The sequence below is a fragment of the Octopus sinensis genome, linkage group LG3 (assembly GCF_006345805.1).
Source record: "Octopus sinensis linkage group LG3, ASM634580v1, whole genome shotgun sequence".
Lineage (NCBI taxonomy): Eukaryota > Metazoa > Mollusca > Cephalopoda > Octopoda > Octopodidae > Octopus > Octopus sinensis.
The window spans coordinates 5,982,031-5,996,770 of NC_042999.1; the positions used below are offsets into that span (position 1 = coordinate 5,982,031).

Here is a 14,740-nt window from a genome sequence, read left to right on the forward strand (position 1 = left end):
ATGTAAAGATGTGCACGACCACCCTTGGACGGTTTTGAATGACCATAGAAAGTGCGATCCCTCTAACTGAAAAATTGTGGATTTGTATAAAGGACACACGCACACACAGACAGACATTTTGCTGTTTATATATAGTGAGATGAGATTTGCAGGGTGACTGGGGAAATGTAAAGATGTGCATGACCACCCTTGGACGGTTTTGAATGACCATAGAAACTGCGAGCCCTCTAACTGAAAAATTGTGGATTTGTATAAAGGACACACACACAGACAAACAGACATTTTGCTGTTTACATATATATATAGAGATGAGATTATTAAAAAAAAAATCTTGAGTTACTGTGAAATCTGGGAAAGGTTAAATATCAGCAAATACATGAGGAGCGATAACTAAAGTTATTATTTTTAACATTTCTCACTCGTCTCCTTCTCGAATGTCTTTTATTTATTTTTTTTATTTTTAAATTGTTTTAAATGTGAGGCCTTTTAGTAAAAAGTCTGATCTGGAGATTTCTACGAAAAGCCAATCCTATTCACACAAACACGTTTTTGTTTTTGAAGTAATTTTCTGTATAAACAATGTTGTAAATCTTGGTGAAGTCAACTTCCACTTAAACAGGCGCATTCTAATCTGTGAACTCGAGTCGTCAGTTTTTAAACACCATGCCGCTTTTGTAATCATATTTCTGTTGAATTATACAGCCTTTGTTTTAATTCATCATCATCATCATCAACGTCTGCTGTCCGTGCTGGCATGCTAGAAGGCTGCGCCAGACTCCTGTCTGATTCAGCATGGCTGGATGCCCTTCCTAATGCCAACCACTGTAATGGGTGCTTTTACATGCCTTTGGCATGGATGCTATTTAAGCGACACTGGGGTGCATTTGTGTGACCCCAGTATCTGTCATGACTGAGATTTTGCTCAGCTTGATGGGTCATCTCATGCATGACATAATGCCAAGTCTTGGTCATTGCTTCCGTTAGACCTAACACTCGAAAGGAGCTCAGTCACTTTGCCTCAGTGAGGCCCAGTGCTCAAAAGGAGCTCAGTCACTTTCCCTCAGTGAGGCCCAACACTCAAAAGGAACTTAGTCACTTTGCCTCAGTGAGGCCCAGTGCTCAAAAGGAGCTCAACCACTTTGCCTCAGTGAGGCCCAACGCTCAAAAGGAACTTAGCCACTTTGCCTCAGTGAGGCCCAGTGCTCAAAAGGAGCTCAGTCACTTTCCCTCAGTGAGGCCCAACACTCAAAAGGAACTTAGTCAGTTTGCCTCAGTGAGGCCCAGTGCTCAAAAGGAGCTCAGTCACTTTCCCTCAGTGAGGCCCAGTGCTCAAAAGGAGCTCAGCCACTTTCCCTCAGTGAGGCCCAGTGCTCAAAAGGAGCTCAGCCACTTTCCCTCAGTGAGGCCCAGTACTCAAAAGGAACTTGGCCACCTTTCCTCCGTGAGGCTCAATACCCTGGGGAAAAAATTAAAAAATGAAGAATTCAGTGAAATAATTGGCGTTATTGAACTGGTATTTGGAACGTTAATCAACATGAAATTCAAATGGAGGGTTTTCGTTTAGATCCCTTTCAAAATAGGAAGTTTGTATTCTACAATTGAGTAATTTCAGGCAGATTGGTATCAAAAGGGTTAGACTAAAAAGGAACGTTTTTTGATGGTTGTAATAGAAACTAGAACAATACAAAGACCATGGAATTTTTCTAAGCGCCATTAACAATAATGTTTTCAGCAAATATAATTTAATGTCAGAAGTTTTGTATATAAATGCATTTAACATGGATAGTATTGTTTGATACAATATAGTCACTCCACCAGATTGCTGTATAGGCAGCGAAATATATTTTGTATAGAACTCTTGATAAAAGAATCTGAGGGTGAGCTGTTGCGCTTTGTGTTACATAAAAGGCACCATTCGAGTGTGATCGTTACCAGCGTCGCCTTGCTGGCACTTGTGCCCGTGCTAGGAGGGTGCCAAGTGCACCATCTGAGCGTGATTGTTGCCAGCGCAGCTAACTGGCCTCTGTGCTGTGGCATGTAAAAGGGCACCATTCAAGCGTGATCGTTACCAACGTCGCTTTACTGGCGCCTGTGTCGGTGGCATGTGTAAAAAGATTCGAGCAAGGTGGCACGTAAAAGGGCACCCACTACACTCTCGGAGTGGTTGGCGTTAGGAAGGGCATCAAGCTGTAGAAACTCTGCCAGATCAAGATTGGAGCCTGGTGCAGCCATCTGGTTCGCCAGCCCTCAGACAAAATCGTCCAACCCATGCTAGCATGGAAAGCGGACATTAAACAATGATGACGAAGATGTAGTTCTCCAGGAGATTCACCATGACACAGAATGCGAAATGGCTGGTTCTTTGAAGAAGAAATGTTACTAATTTTTGCCAGCTGAGTTGACTGGGGCAATACGAAATAAAGTGTCTTGCTCAAGGGCGCAAGATGCTGCTGGGAATTGAACTCCCAACCTTACAACTGTAAACTGAATGCCTTAACCATTAAGCTACACACCTTTATACTCTAGAGTAATATAGATCAAATGAAAGGACGCGAGCTGGCAGAAACGTTAGCATGCTGGGCGAAATGCTTAGCAGTATTTCATCTGCCACTACGTTCTGAGTTCAAATTCCACCAAGGTCAACTTTGCCTTTCATCCTTTCGGGGTCGATATAATCAACTTAATCTGTCTGTCTGTCCTTGTTTGTCCCCTCTGTGTTTAGCCCCTTGTGGGTTGTAAAGAAATAGGTATTTCGTCTGCCGTTACGTTTTGAGTTTAAATTCTGCCAAGGTCGACTTTGCCTTTCATCCTTTCGGAGTCGATTAGATAAGTACCAGTTATGCACTGGGGTCAATGTAATCAACTTACTCCCTTTATCAGTCCCCTCTATGTTTAGCCCCCTGTGGGCAATAAAGAAATAAATATAGATCAAATGAAATATATATGAATGTCCCAATGAATTTTTTTCTTGTTTCATTCATTTGACTGTGGCCATGCTGGAGCACCACCTTTAGTCAAACAAATCAACACTGGGACATCAACATCGTGTGTGTGTATATATATATAAAATTAAATAAGGGTAGAAATTGATATTAATCAATTAAAACCAGTGGCCTAGCATATTAAAAAAAATCTGAAGATTAAAAGATTTTTTACATACAAAATTTAGAGGATTGACCACTAAAAGTGGTCTATATGTAGCATACAGGCTGTCCACTTTTAGTGGTCAATCCTCTAAATTTTGTATGTGTGTGTGTGTATGTATATATATATATATATATATATATATATATATATATATATATATACACACACACACACACACACACACACACACATGATTAGCTTCTTTCTGTTTCCATCTACCAAATCTATTCACAAGGTTTTAGTTAGTTCATTTTTTGGCTCAAAAAGCAAAAAGCAAGGCCATGTAAGGGGACATGGAGTTATGTACAGGGTGGTGTTCATGTAAAGAGTTCAGGCCACTTGTGGTCAAGGGAGACTTTGAACCAAGCGGTCGTCGGCAGCTTATTCCACAGATCCGCAACCCAGACAGAGAAAGCCCCCTCTCCTTCGATTGAGATGCAATCGTCGCATATAGAGCTTTTCGGAATGACCCCGCAGCCGACGCTCTGGAGCAGGAGTGAAGAACAGCTCTTTCGAGAGGTTACACTTTCCGCTTATGATGTTGTGAGCCAGATGAGATCACCACGGCGGCAGCGTTTTTCTAGAGAATAAAGGTCGAGCGTCCTCAGCCTTTCTTCATGGTCAGCCTGAGGCTATAGAAGATACTTGCCCAAGGTGCCATGCAGTGGGACTGAACCTAGAACCTTGTGACTGGGAAGCACACTTTTTAACCGCACAGCCACTCCTGTGACTATACTCTTTTACTTGTTTCAGACATTTGACTGTGGCCATGCTGGAGCACCGCCTTTAGTCGAGCAAATCGACCCCGGGACTTATTCTTTGTAAGCCCAGTACTTATTCTATCGGTCTCTTTTTTTTTGCCGAACCGCTAAGTGACGGGGACGTAAACACACCAGCTTCGGTTGTCAAGCAATGCTAGGGGGACAAACATAGACACACATATATATATATATACATATATACGACAGGCTTCTTTCAGTTTCCGTCTACCAAATCCACTCACAAGGCATTGGTCGGCCCGGGGCTATAGCAGAAGACACTTGCCCAAGATTCCACGCATTTTGCCCGGTGTGCTAACGATTCTGCCAGCTCACCACCGCCTTATCAAAACCTGCCTAGGTGTTGTTGTTGTTGTTGTTGTTTTGATTTCTATGCAACCAAATTCTTGTCGAGAATTTAGAATCGGAACATCTTGTGTCCCATGTATGATAGAATATTTCTTTTTTAAATTCTAGTTTCAGTCATCATCATCATCATCATCATTTAATGAGCGCCTTCCATACTGGCATGGGTGGGATGGTTGGACAAGAGCCAGGCAGGCAGAAGCCTGCGCCAGACTTCTGTGATTGTTTTGGCAGGATTTTTACAGCTGGATGCCCTTCCTAACACCAACCACTCAGCAGAGTGGATTTCCTGCTTTTTACGTAGCACAAACTCAGTTTTGGCGAGGATTTTACAGTTGGATGCTCTTTCAGACACCAACCACTTTACAGTGTGGACTGGGTGCTTTTTGTGTGTCCCCTGCACTGAAAGGGTCATCAAATACCTTGCAAGACACAAGTGTTTGAGTGATGATGTGTTGTAGGGGTTGGCCAAGGACAGACTGTGCCTTATTATTGAATGGTTCACTAGTTGCTGATAATAATCCTTTCTACGAAAGGTACAAGGCCTGAAATTTTGGGGAAGGGGACTAGTTGATTACACCGACCCCCAGTGTTTCACTGGTACTTAATTTATCGACCCTGAAAAGATGAAAGGCAGAGTCAACTTTGGCGGAGTTTGAACTCAGAATGTAGCAACGGGTGAGATACTGCTAAGCATCTCGTCCAGCGTGCTAACGACTCAGCCAGCTTGCTGCCTCGTTAGTTGGTGACCATCATCATCATTGTTTAATGTTAGTCTGCTGGTTTCAACAACGTGGGTTCCAGTTGATCCGATCAGCGGAACAACCTCCCCATGAAATTAACATGCAAGTGGCTGAGTACTCCACAGACACACATACCCTTAACATAGTTCTCAGGGAAGTATGTTAAGAACTAGAATGAAATACAACTCATCTTTGCCAGCATTGCTGGTGAGCACACGGCCATTGGCAAATGATATGGATGACAGTGGTATCATCATCATCATCATTTTGGTTGTTCCCCAAAGAGAACTTCAGAGACAGTTGCTTTGAAGATGAAGGCGATGGAGACACCTCTCCATTTTGGGGGACCTCCACAGTGGAATTTATTAAGTGGTTGGAGAGCAACAACAAAGGCACTGAAGTCAAACGATTCTACTTTGCTAGCATGGGTTGAATGATTTGACTGAAGTCTGGCGAACCAGACTCCAATCTGATCTGGCAGTGTTTCTACAGCTGGATGCCCTTCCTAACGCCAACCACTCTGAGAGTGTAATGGGTGCTTTTACGTGCCACCGGCATGAGGGCCAGTCAGGTGTTACTTGCAACAGCCATGCTCAAATGGTGCTTTTTATGTGCCACCTGCATAGGATCCACTCCAGCGGCACTGGCGACGACCTCGCTTGAATGTTTCACATGCCACCAGCACAAGTGCTAGTAAGGCGATGCAGGTAATGATCACGCTCGAATGGTGTGCTTAACGTGCCATCAGCATGAAGGCCAGCTTGTTGCTCTGGCAACGATCTCACTCGTATGGTACTCTTAATGCTCCACTAGCAACGGATGCCAGTCACCGAGTTTGATTTTGACTTTGATTTCACTTGCCTCAACTGGTCTTCTTTTTTAAGGAGCAAATGCAAGAACACATTTAAGAATCTTCCACTCTACCATTTTTAGGGATGGTGGAATCCACCCAGTGGCCCTCTTGTAACTGATGACGGTGATACTTGTGGTGCATCAGCTAGGGTTTCTCGTCCCCAATCTACGCAAGATACACCATGACACTCTTTACTCTTTTACTCTTTTTAGTCATTTGACTGTGGCCATGCTGTAGCACCGCCTTTAGTCGAGCAACTCGACCCTGGGACTTATTCTTTGTAAGCCCAGTACTTATTCTATCGGTCTCTTTTGCCGAACCGCTAAGTGACGGGGATGTAAACACACCAGCATCGGTTTTCAAGCAATGCTAGGGGGACGAACACAGACACACAAACATATACACACACACACACACATGCATATATATATATATATATACATATATACGACAGGCTTCTTTCAGTTTCCGTCTACCAAATCCCCTCACAAGGCTTTGGTCGGCCCGGGGGCTATAGCAGAAGACACTTGCCCAAGGTGCCACGCGTGGGACTGAACCCGGAACCATGTGGTTGGTTAGCAAGCTACTTACCACACAGCCACTCCTGCAGTCAAGATATTGCTGAAATATTTCTGTCAGTTGACAGAGTCCAGATGTATCTGAAATAATTACAAGGTACATTCCAGTTATTTCCAGACTTTTTCAGGAGAAACTCTTACTCTTTACTCTTTTACTTGTTTCAGTCATTTGACTGTGGCCATGCTGGAGCACTGCCTTTAGTTGAGCAAATCACCCCAGGACTTATTATTTGTAGGCCTCGTACTTATTCTATCAGTCTCTTTTGCCGAACTGATAAGTTACAGGGACGTAAACACACAGCATCGGTTGTCAAGCGATGTGGGTGGGTAGGTAGGGGGACAAACACAGACACACAGACATCTATTAATTTCAGAGAAGTTCAAAACTGTTCTCCTTCAAAGTAGAATCGTCTGACTTCAGTGCCTTTGTTGTTGCTCTCCAACCACTTAATAAATTCCACTGTGGAGGTCCCCCAAAATGGAGAGGTGTCTAGGACCCTTGTCATAGCCGCCTTCATCTTCAAAGCAATTGTCTCAGAAGTTCTCTTTGGGGAACAACTAAAAGTTAGAGAGAGCAAGGTTGGGACTGTAGGGAGAGTGAGGGGTAGTTTTGAAGCCCATCTCTATCCAGTAGTTGCTTACCAGGGTACTCATCACTGAGCACTCTGGGGACAAAATAAAAAAATAAATGCGCCCTTTTAAAGCCTAGCCAGGCTCATGGGCCCAGTTTCAATGACATATGTGTTCCCCAGCTGGATGGAACGCCAGTCCATTGCAGCATTACTCAATTTTGCCAGCTGAGTGGACTGGAGCAATGTGAAATGGAGTGTTTTGCTCAAGAACACAACGTGTCGCCTGACGGACGTTAAATGATGATGATGATGATGATGATAAAATTAATTTTAAATGTAAGGAAGAATTTCATAATATAATTTTGTCCTAATTAAGTTGGTGTTTGAAACCTAAATTAGCACGAGATTCTGATGGGAAGTTTTAATTTAACAATTAGTTTCTAGTAACGCTGCCGTAATCTCTTTTAGAGAGACTTAGTAATTTTAATATTTCTATTATAGTTTTAATTTAGTTCAGTTTAAAACCTGAAGTTTGCGTTGTCATAGAAACAGGGATGGTTTCAGGTGGGTTGTGATTACCGTATGAATAGCACAGGTGTGGTTATGTGATAAGAAGTATGCTTCTCAAACACATGGTTCCGGGCTGTCATAGAAGTGGGGATGGTTTCAGGTGGATTGGGATTGAAGTATGAACAAATAGCACAGGTGTGGCTGTGTGGTAAGAAGTATGTTTCCCAACCACATGGTTCTGGGTTCAGTCCCACTGTGTGGCACCTTGGCCAAGTTTCTTTTACCATAGCCTCAAGCCAACCAAAGCCTTGTGATAGGATTTGGTAGATGGAGGCTAAAAAAAACCTGTTGTATGTATGTGTGTGTGTGTGTGTGTGTCAACGTCCTTGTAACTTGGTGGTTCAGCAAAAGAGACTGATAGAATAAGTACCAAGCTTTTCAAAAAAGAAAGTACTGGGGTTAATTTATTCAACTAAAAATTCTTCAAGGTGGTGCCCCAGCATGGCCACAGTCAAATGACTGAAACAAGTGAAATATAAAAGATTGAAGTATAATTAGGAGAGGCAGACTTTCCAAATGTTGAAAATATCTTTAGCTAAATCCTAAGAGAGCCTCAAAAAGCCGAAACAAAATACAGTAACCCCTTGGCTATTACAGGGGTTATGGTCCAAAACTCCCTACAATAGATGAAAATCCGTGAAGTAGAAACAGTACTGTACTGTATATTTTAAAAAATTATTTTGATAATTTGTATGTATTTATTTTATTATAAATGCAAAACAATACTATGGAGGAATTGACGTAAGATTAACCCTTTAGTTACCACCTCGGCTGAAACCACCTCTGGCTTTGTAGTACAAATGTCTTGTTTTCATAAGTTCTGAATTAAAATCTTCCACCAAACCTTAGTCACAATTTATGTTCCTAACACTAACTTAATGGTAACTAAGTTATCTTACTAAATTCTTTGCTATATTTCAAATTAATTGAAAGAAACACAGAGCATCTCAACAGAAATACAGCAACGAAAGGGTTAAATAATAAACCGCAATAAGTGAACTGAGATATGGCGAGAGATTACTGCCCTTTTTTTGTTTTGTTTTTTTGTATTTTTGAGGTTGAAAATATTCCTTCTGCAGAGAATGTGCACACTTGTTAGGATATCTAGTGTTGCTTGGCAAATATAGCCCATGGTTTGGTTTTCCTCTTTGTAGACGAGTATCCTAATAAATCTGTATAAAATAAATAAATGCACCCTTTTAAAGCCTAGCCAGGCTCATGGGCCCGGCTTCCCGGTTTCAATGGTGTATGTGTTCCCCACCTGGACGGGACGCCAGTCCATCGCAGCATTACTCATTTTTGCCAGCTGAGTGGACTGGAGCAACATGAAATGAAGTGTTTTGCTCAAGAACACAACGCGTCGCCCGGTCCAGGAATCGAAACCACAATCTTACGATCATGGTGCTGACACCCTAACCACTAAACCACGCTCCTCCACATATAAATCTGTATAGTGACTTTGAAATACAGTATATTATTGGAACCACTTATATGGTTATTGTTTACTTAAAAATTTTGTTTGGATATTAACAACAAATTATAAAAAGAAACAACAGCGAGGCATTCCAGCCATGACAGTCCAGTCAAAATATTTTTAATATCATTTTATGTCTGTTTACCATGCTGGCTGGCAAGGGTTGGACAGTAGTTTCTGATGATGGAGGGGAAAATGAGAGCATTGAATAGGCACAGTGGTTAATTTAATAAATTGGTGGTGAATGGGTGTCGAAGGACAATGGTTGGTGGGGTGTTGTGCACTGTGCCCCTTTTTTAAGTATTTCACCAAACTCGCCAGGGAGGTTGGTGCTTCTGCAGAATCCACCTATATCTTCACTCAACATGGTTCTTCTGTTGTTTTTGTCAGAGCTAACACCTTGAGGTCACCCGAAGTTTTCTTTGGTCTCCCTCTTCCACAAATGCCATTCACCTCAGACTATTTGGTATTTTCTCACCCTGTTTTCCTCCACTATTCGCATCACCTCTTCATATCATCCTCTCCTCTCTCACAGATTTTGTTTGGTCCCCAATCAAACTTAGTTTGTCTCTCAGTTCATTTGTGCTCTGGCATTCATACACATTAATACTGATGCATCTAGCAAAACCTGCAGGCTTCATCTCTCTCTATATATATATATATAAATGGCAAAATGTCTGTGTGTCCTTTATATAAATCCACAATTTTTCAGTTAAAGGGCTCGCCTTAGTGTCTTCTGCTAAAGTCTTGGGCCTACCAAAGTCTTGAGAGTGGATCTGGAAGACGGAAACTGAAAGAAGCCTGTCATCATATACATATGCATGTGTGTGTGTTTGTGTTCCACCACCACTTGACAATCAGTGTTGGTGCATTTACATTCTGTAACTTAGCAGTTCGGCAAAAGAGACTGATAAAATAAGTACCGAGTTTTAAAAAAAGTACTAGGAACGATTCTTTCAACTCAAAACCGCTCCAAGTTGGTACCGGCAGTCTAATGACGGGCGCAAATGTTAAAGAATCTCTCTCTATATATATATATATATATATATATCTTATTATAAAAGGCAGATTTTATCTGCCTCCCTTTGTCTCTTATAGAAATCTACAATATAGGATTTCTTCAATTACAATTTACCTAGCATTTTTAAGAGTAGAATACATCGGGTTGTGCCAGGTAGAGTTTTTCAAATTTCACCCCCAATTAAGCAAAATTTCGAGAAAACTCACATTGTGGTGTGTAAGTGAAGTGCTTTTCTTAGTGTGGGCTACAGCACACACACACACACAAACGGAGCGAAATGCTTCACTCATGCTATCACCCTAATTTCTCCTCCTTTCTCTTTGCAAGTGTGCAACGATTAAAGTGAAAGTATTTATATAAAACGAGAGAAGTGTACCTTAAACCACTACTCAAAAAAAAAACAACACAGCAAACAGAAACAAGTAAATACATAACGATTTACTCCTCACACAATTTCTTCAATTAGAGTTTACCTATGATTTTTCAAAGTACTTCCATTCGGTCATGGCATACAAAATTTCTTTCAATTTCACCCCCATTTCAGAAAAAATTCGAGAAAACTAAATATTTTACCATTTCACTCTTTCACTCTGCATATTACTCCCACTTCCTCTTTACACACATAGACACGCAAATATATAAATAAAATTGTAAGCTAGCGTGTGTGTGTGTGTGAGTGTGTGTGTGTGCGTGTGTGTGTGTGTGCATGTGTGTGAGTGTGTGTGTGTGTGTGCGTGTGTGTGACAGGGATGAGATAGTCAGACTGGTCATCCTTTTGCTAGATCACCTATGGTCTTATATGCTACACCACTGGTTTTTAGTTCATACTAGCAGTATCGCCCGGCGTTGCTCGGGTTGTAAGGGAAATAACTATATAAGCATTTTTAGAGAGTTATAGCCAAAAAATAGCAAAAAAAATGCATTAAAAATTGAAAAAAAATTAAGGTAAATTTTTTTTAAATCGTTGACACATCGTAGATATTTTTAGAGAGTTACTTCCCTATATAAAAAGCGAAAAAATGCATTAAAATGAAAAAATATGATGGTAAATTTTTTTTAAATTGTAGACTCATCGTAGACGCGCGCTAATACCCAGAAGGGCTCGATATGAATCACGACTATAAGATACCCGCTTTTGGTTAAACTGCACCGCAAAATGGGGAGTAATTACGAATGTAAATCGAAGGGGACAGACACACAACTTCACTCTTATATAAAGATGCTTTTTTTTTCAGTCATAGAGTTAGATTTATGAAGGTCTTCAGTAGAAAATCCTTCGAATTCTGACTCGCTGCTTGATATAATGAAATTCGTATCCATTTTTTGTCAGAATTACAAATTTTGAAAACACAATAGGAACAAATTTCGGAAAAAAATCTCCCATAATTCACGGAATTAAAATTACACTTCGATTTTTGTACAAAACTGTATTTGAAGTGTTTACGAAGTATAATACGTGTTTTCACGAATGTACTAAAGAGATTTACTCTGATATTCTCATTTAAATATGAATAGGTAAATTCGGGCGGTTTGGTAACGAAAGGGTTTATATAAGTGTCGTCTGTTTATACATAAACACTGTTTCATAGTTTCAGTTTAGTCTTCCTCAAATCACTGTCGCTAATTTACTCTCTTCCAAGAACATTTTCACTCACTGTTATCTGTTAGCTTCCCATACATTTTACTCATATATCTATCAGCGTGATAGACAGAAACAAATATTACATTTACTTTCATTTTATTCGTTGCCCACTGTGTGTGTGCGTTTGCGTGTGGTGTAAACCAGACTAAGAAAAGCATTTGACACACACACCAGAATGTGAGTTTTCTGTAAATTTTGCTTAATTGGAGTTTAAATTTTAAAAACTGGTCCTGGCATGACGCGATGCATTGTACTCTTAAAACTGCCAGGTAAATTGTAATTGAAGAAATCCTATATTGTAGATTTGTATAACTCCCAAAGGGAGGCAGATAAAATCTGCCTTTTATAATAAGAGATTAATCAAATTAATATTCACAACAAGAAGGACTATTCATTATAATACATCAGTTCCACACATTTACCCTGGTTCCATTTTGGACAACTGCACAAACATTTGCCATTTCACACATGTATGTAAACAAATTCCTTTCTTAAAAATTTCAATTCATTTTCTTTTTCAATACATACAAAGTTTTTTAGGACGAATATAAGATCTAAAGTATATCCAAGTAGCAGAAAGATCACCCAAAAGTGTATATAGATATTTAAATGTATTTATATATTCATCTATGCACACATGTATGTATAACGTGTGTGTATATATTTCCACAGAGGTAACCATTCACTCCATACAAAGTTTTTTAGCACGAAAATAAGATCTAAAGTTATCTCTAAGAAACAGAAAGATCGCCCAAAAGTGTATATAGATATTTAAATGTATTTATATATTCATCTATACACACATTTATGTATAATGTGCGTGTATATATTTCCATAGAGGTAACCATTCAATCCATACAAAGTTTTTTAGGACGAAAATATTTATATATAAAAAAGAAGGTGTGTGTCTGTCTACTCCGATTTAGATTCCTAACTACTCCCACATTTTGCGATGCAGTTTAACCAAAAACCGGGTATCTTATAGTCGGATTCATATCGAGCCCTTCTGGGTATTAGCGCGCGTCTACGATGAGTCTACGATTTTACAAATAATTTACCATCATTTTTTTCCATTTTAATGCATATTTTTAAAAATAAATGGAAGTAACTCTCAAACTTCACACCAATATGCGTGCTCATATGCGACGTAATATCACATCAGCAGCATTTCCTCACTCCCTCCTTGCACTTGGCGAAGGCAAAATACCAGGGGATGAAAATGGTAATATTGCCATCGATTCCATTTGTACCATTGTTAAGACGCCTTCTGATCTCAGAGATGCAGTGTTCCCAGATCTACAAGCTAATTATCAGAATATGGATTGGATTGGCAAAAAGGCTATACTCGCCCCGAGTAATAAAACTGTTCACCATATTAATGATGAAATGCTAAAACTCATTCCTGGGGAAGTCTATGTATATCAGTCTATCGATACAACTCCTGACCCAGAGGACGTCATCAACTATCCAATAGAGGTACTCAATTCCTCTGAGCACCCCGGACTACCACCACACTTTCTCAAACTTAAAGTTGGTGCCCCTATAATGCTCATCAGAAATTTGGTTCCCCCAAAACAATGCAATGGCACACGTTTGATCATTAAGTCCTTATCTCCCACCGTAAACTTATATCAATATTTGCCTGAATATTCATCATAATTCAGTGCAATCATTAACAGTACTTTCAAGCAATTCAGCCCCGAGCAACGCCGGGCAATTCTGCTAGTATATATATAAACGGCAAAATGTCTGTGTGTGTCCTTTACACAAATCCACAATTTTTCAGTTAGAAGGCTCACATTTTCTATGGTCATTCAAAACCGTCCAAGGGTGGTCGTGCACATCTTTACATTTCCCCAGTCACCCCGCAAAGCCATTAAAAAATCAAGAAAAGTGACTTTTTTGTGAATTTTCTATCCAAAACCCAATCAAAATGCCTGAAACTTGATACGCCAATTGAATGCCAGCTAGCTGTATGTGATTGGTCGGAGATTTGGACAGTACTTGCGTGTATGTGCGCACGCATGCAGCTGTATATGCAGGCACTAGCACTATGACCCGGAGTTGCCGGGTCATAGTACTAGTTTTTTTTTCCAATCCTTGCAGGTCCCCTTGATTTTAAGGCCAGGTTTGGCTGCCTTGAAGTAGCACACTTCATACACAGGCATCATATAATCTGCCCTTAACACTGAGAGAAACCCTTTGTTGCCAGCAGTGGTAGTAGCTCTCTGAACTTTCTTCAGCCAGGCTACCATACTTTCAGAACAGTTGCCTCCTCTGCTCATTTGGTTGTCCAGGTAACAAAAGCTATTAATAGGCACCCATGCCAACCCCCCTTTGCTTGCGAAGACATGTTGGGGCAAGCGAAAGCGAAATCGAATTGAACCAGCCAGGATCCCTGGTCTGGTGGTACGTAAAAAGCACTATCCGACTCGTGGCCGATGCCAGCGCCGCCTCGATTGGCTTCCGTGCCGGTGGCACATAAAATACACCAATCCGACCATGGCCGTTGCCAGCCTCACCTGGCACCTGTGCAGGTGGCACGTAAAAAGCACCCACTACACTCACGGAGTGGTTGGCGTTAGGAAGAGCATCCAGCTGTAGAAACATTGCCAGATAAGACTGGAGCCTGGTGCAGCCTTCTGGCTTCCCAGATCCCCGTTCGAACCGTCCAACCCATGCTAGCATGGAAAACGGACGTTAAACGATGATGATGATGATGATGATTCCTTGGAAGCCATCCAAACATTCTAGAGAATCTGTTTGCCAATTTCTCTTCATGCTAACTGCTCCAGGGGACTTGTTGCATATGAAATCCATCTTCTCTGTTAATCTGAATGCTCTTCCACTATATCTTCTGTTTGTCCACTCAAATGTTTCAAAGCTAATCTCTCTGTCAGTTCAATATTGTTCCAATGTTCGGCAAGGCATCATCTAAAATACTAAATCGAATTCGATGACTGGCATCCATGCTAGTGGGGTGCAAAGAGCACCATACGAGCGTGATAGTTTGACA

The 14,740-nt window shown here is 40.8% G+C and overlaps 1 protein-coding gene across 1 annotated transcript in view; it reads left to right on the top strand.

Moving 5' to 3' along the window:
- LOC115209164 (CD81 antigen-like) overlaps nt 1-14,740 on the top strand; it is a 34,658-nt gene that overhangs the window by 4,672 nt on the left and 15,246 nt on the right. The gene's annotated exons all lie outside the window — the stretch shown is intronic.